At 41.6% G+C, this 5,263-nt stretch overlaps 1 pseudogene; it reads right to left on the reverse strand.

Moving 5' to 3' along the window:
* Window positions 1-3,089: 3,089 nt before the first annotated feature.
* Window positions 3,090-5,059, reverse strand: LOC104221848 (EID1-like F-box protein 3; annotated as a pseudogene).
* Window positions 5,060-5,263: the final 204 nt, after the last annotated feature.

The following is a 5,263-nucleotide window of genomic DNA, read 5'->3' on the forward strand; positions in this document are numbered from 1 at the left end:
TGTGACTTCGAACATTTATCAAAGGATTACCTTGTCATTGTTCGATCGAGGTCGAAATCCTTCTTTTCGGCGAAGGTTCTTGGCCTTATGGGTTTTATTTCGAACTTTCGTCGAAATATTAACCCGTCGTTGTTTGATCAAGGCCGAACACACCTCTTTTGGCAAAGTCCCTTGGCCTTAAGGGTGTTATTTCAAACTTTCATCGAAATATTACCCGTCGTTGTTCGATCGAGTTCGAACTCTTCTTTTTGGCAAAGGCCCTTGGCCTTTAGGGTGTTACTTCGAACTTTTGTCAAAATATTAACCCGTCGTTGTTCGGTCGAGATCAAACTCTTCTTTTTGGCAAAGGCCCTGGCCTTTAGGGTGTTATTTCGAACTTTTGTCAAAATATTAACCCGTCGTTGTTCGGTTGAGATCGAACTCTTCTTTTTGGCAAAGGCCCTTGGCCTTTAGGGTGTTATTTCGAACTTGTCGAAATATTGACCCGTCGTTGTTCGATCGAGGTCGAACACACCTCTTTTGGCAATGGCCCTTGGCTTTAAGGGTGTTATTTTGAATTTTCGTCGAAATATTAACCCATCATCGTTCGATCGAGGTTGAACTCTTCTTTTTGGCGAAGGCCCTTGGCCTTTAGGGTGTTATTTTGAATTTTCGTCGAAATATTAACTCGGCGTCGTTCAATCAAGATCGAACTCTTCTTTTTGGCGAAGGCCCTTGGCCTTTAGGGTGTTATTTGGAACTTTCATCGAAATATTAACCCGTCATTATTCGATCGAGGTTGAACTCTTATTTTTGGCGAAGGCCCTTGGCCTTTAGGGTGTTATTTCAAACTTGTCAAAATAATGACCCGTCGTTGTTCGATCGAGGTCGAACACACCTCTTTTGGCGAAGGCCTTTGGCCTTAAGGGTGTTATTTCGAACTTTCATCGAAATATTAACCCGTCATCGTTCGATCGAGGTCAAACTCTTCTTTTTGGCGAAGGCCCTTGGCCTTTAGGGTGTTATTTTGAACTTTCGTCGAAATATTAACCCATCATCTTTCAATCGAGGTCGAACTCTTCTTTTTGGCTAAGGCTCTTGGCCTTTAGGGTGTTATTTCGAACTTTCATCGAAATATTAACCCGTCGTCGTTCGATCGAGGTTGAACTCTTCTTTTTGGTTCCTTGGTCTTTAGGGTATTATTTCAAACTTATCAAAATATTGACCCGTCGTTGTTCGATCGAGGTCGAACACACCTCTTTTGGCGAAGGCCCTTGGCCTTAAGGGTGTTATTTCGAACTTTTATTAACCCGTCGTCGTTCGATAGAGGTCAAACTCTTCTTTTTGGTGAAGTCCCTTGGCCTTTAGGGTGTTATTTCAAACTTTCATCGAAATATTAAACCGTCGTCGTTCTATCGAGGTCGAACTCTTCTTTTTGGTAAGTCCATTGGCCTTTAGGGTGTTATTTTGAACTTGTCGAAATATTGACCCGTCGTTGTTCGATTGAGGTCGAACACACCTCTTTTGGCGAAGGCCCTTGGCCTTAAGGGTGTTATTTCAAACTTTCATCGAAATATTAACCCGTCGTCGTTCGATCGAGGTTGAACTCTTCTTTTTGGTTCCTTGGTCTTTAAGGTGTTATTTCGAACTTATCAAAATATTGACTCATCCTTGTTCGATCGAGGTCGAACACACCTCTTTTGGCGAAGGCCCTTGACTTAAGGGTGTTATTTCGAACTTTCGTCGAAATATTAACCCGTCATCGTTCGATCGAGGTCAAACTCTTCTTTTTGGCGAAGGCCCTTGGCCTTTAGGGTGTTATTTTGAACTTTCGTCGAAATATTAACCCATAATCTTTCAATCGAGGTTGAACTCTTCTTTTTGGCTAAGGCTCTTGGCCTTTAGGGTGTTATTTCGAACTTGTCAAAATATTGACCCGTCGTTGTTCGATCGAGGTCGAACAAGCCTCTTTTTGCGAAGGACCTTGGCCTTAAGGGTGTTATTTCGAACTTTCATCGAATTATTAACCCATCGTCGTTCGATCAAGGTTGAACTCTTCTTTTTTGCGAAAGCCCTTGGCCTTTAGGGTGTTATTTCAAACTTGTCAAAATATTGACCCGTCATTAGTCCCAATTTTTTGGAGAACCAGGTATCCTCTGGGGGAGTCCCAGTTCCGCTCGACCTCTAAGCTTCTTGGGTGAGTCCCAGTTCGCTTGATTTTGTTTGCATCAGAGAGTGTAATGTTGGAGAGTATGAAACGTTGCTATTTTGCTCACATTCGTTTTGTGCATACATTGGAGTTTCCTTGTCTAATCTTTCCGCTTTCCAGTCTGGAGATGTCATTGGTGGGTAGGACGATGAATTATTCTTTGAACTTGGGGATGTATTCCTCGTCAACTCGGTCCCTAAGTTCCCGGGAAAACCCTATTGGGGAAACTCCTAGGTGAGGGAGAAAGAGCACAACTTAAGGGGCGTCATTTTCTAGAAGTTGGATTGTCAGGTGGGCGATATTTCGGTCTTTTTGTAGTAATTTTCCATTCTTCGATTGAGATGTTTCTTTGCTCCCTCACCCGCGCGGCGCTTGTGTTCCTGTTTGAGCAAAGAGTAGAAGGTGAGTCAAAATGATACTTTCATTACCCCCATCCGATGATTCGGTGAATGAGGGTGGATTTATAACGTCACTCGCTTTGCCTGGCGTTTCAACGGTTGATGGGGAGATGGTTTCTAAATTCGGTAACCTTATTCGGCTTTCTTTCCCCTTCTATGTTGTGCTTTTGCCCTGCGTGGGTTGGGTTTTTCCTTAGCGCTCTTTTCGGTGGGTAATCATGTTTTCAGTTTTTGATCTGGATGAGATTAGGAAATTTCACTAAGAAATCCCACATACGGTGCCAAATTGTTTGACCAAAAAGATATTGAAACATTTTCGATTAAATCAATAGAAACTATGAAGGGGTAAATCTTAGTTAAACATAATAAACTCCAGATCTACAAACTAATCAGAAGATAATGCATAAGATGAGATAGAAGTAATCGATATTATTGATACTTTTCATTTTGTCTCCATTAATCAATGGAGTAAACCATTTTACATATTCTTTTTTCTTCCTTCTACTATGAAAGTTACAGAGGAGAGGAAAGAGAGAGAAGCCCCCCTTTTCTAGAAGATTTTTCCCCCTATATATAGTTAGGGAATCTTTACTATGTGCTTGATTTGATATACTTTCATGCTACGTCTGCCTCCGTCGTTCCCTGAGCATTGTTTTTTGACTTGGCGGGTATGATGTGTACTGGATTTGAAATAAACCATATCGGCTTTCACTGCTTCACCATTTGGATAGGATGTCGGCTGGATCGACCGTTGTAGTCAGATTTTGACCAATACACCGCCCAAATTTGTTCGCGGGCATTCGCTTCATCGGATCATTATCACCTTTGTTGTACCGCAATTCTTGGCATTCCTCATGGAAAGATCCTTTCTTGAGAAGAGAGTCTAGTTGAAATAAAACACTTCAAAGTGACGATTTCAATTGTTTTTGATTAATTTATCATCTTCTGGGACCATCATAACCCGGAATAAAATGCATCACTAATATTTTTAGCAGGATCATCCGGCCAAGTTAAGGTGGGTTGTTTCAAAAAATTGAAGAAGGGATCATGCAAAAATGTTAAGATTAATGTTTTTAACCAAACACCAAGGAATAATGTTCTTTTTTTTTACAAAAACTAAAAGCTACACTCAAAACTAACTCTTTCGCTTTTGTAAAAATTAAAAAAAAAATTCTCCCTTTCGTGTTTGGTTTAGAATTTTTCTTGGAAAAAATTACTATAAAAATAATTTTCAGAATACTCTTCTTCAAAAATTTCAAACAGATGCTACCAACCACTGGTTTAATCAAGCATCAGTCAAAGCCCATTATGATGCAAGCCCTTCCTTTTAACCACTCACAGATCCATTACTCACCATCTGCTTCCAATGAAACCGTCAATTCTGTCGTTATCGTCGTTGTCGTTGCTGCCGCTATCTTCATCATCGACATTTTCATCATCGTCAACGTCTTTGCCGTCATTTTCATCAGACGATAAAGGCACAAGCCAACAACTTCCATGTAAATGCCCATTCACACAAACAAAATACTCCAATCCATTTTCCAGCGTACCAAGCCGTCGCGCCGCGCTCTTAGGGACGAGCCGGGCCGCTGTCATGCTCCAAACTCAGGCCCCACAGAACGGACACCTTACTCCCTCTTCAAGCTCCACTTGTTTACTAATCAAACACGCCCTCGTCTTTGACTTCATAAATCCCCCAAATACCCCTCTGAAAATCCCCAAATAATCATCCATACCCCTAATTTTATGCTCACATAAGGGATCGCTCACATACAACAGATCCGTTCTGCATCTCTTCACCAAAAGGCTCCGACCCGACGTCTTCGAAAATCTGGACGATTCCACAAAATGACCCGGAGATGCCCCACCTGTTTGGAAATGTCGGGTTGAATTGCACCCGTAACAGAAAAACAGCAATTTCGCCATAGCGTCCCATCCAACTCCTATCCGACCATTCGGCGCACCGTCCATTAACGATGCTATCATGCGGGGAGCGCGATATAGGCACAGCTCCTTCCATAATATCCTTTTCGCAAGTGCTCGAAGCTTCCGATTAACCGATGCCGTTTGACACAGAGCATGAATATCCCAATTCATGGAGGCAAATATCGCACCGAGAATTATCTCATTGTGAATTGCCGAGTCATCAACTGACTCAGTCAACGACTCGCCAGCTCCGTGCGGATTTAGCCTCCGTCTTTGACTCGGACTTTGACTCATTTTTTTTTTCCGACGAGAATTTACGTAGTCCGATTCCTTGCCTTCAAAAACTTGTGTTTTTCGCGCCTATATAAATCGTGACATCTAGAAACACATGGTCGGACACGTGTAGCACTAGGAGTAGATAATTAACTGTCACCATGATTCCTATAAAAAAATTGGGTACGTGGTTTCTCTCATTGGTGGGCAATGAAAATGGGGATTGATTTGATGTGTTACAGAATCTAGGACAACATATGCGTTTTGTAAGAATATGCCGATCTCTCGACACGTGTCCTTACAAAAGTATCTTGTTTTTCGTTGCTCGAAAAATCTTAGCAAGTACGTGGCAGGATTTTGGAAGTGGTAAGATCATTAGTGCCTGAAACGCTGATATATCTGAGGTTTAACAAAAGATTTGGTCACAAGTCTTTTTAATCTAAGACGTACACGTATATAATATGATTTAATTAGTGTT

Source organism: Nicotiana sylvestris, chromosome 9 (assembly GCF_000393655.2).
Source record: "Nicotiana sylvestris chromosome 9, ASM39365v2, whole genome shotgun sequence".
NCBI lineage: Eukaryota > Viridiplantae > Streptophyta > Magnoliopsida > Solanales > Solanaceae > Nicotiana > Nicotiana sylvestris.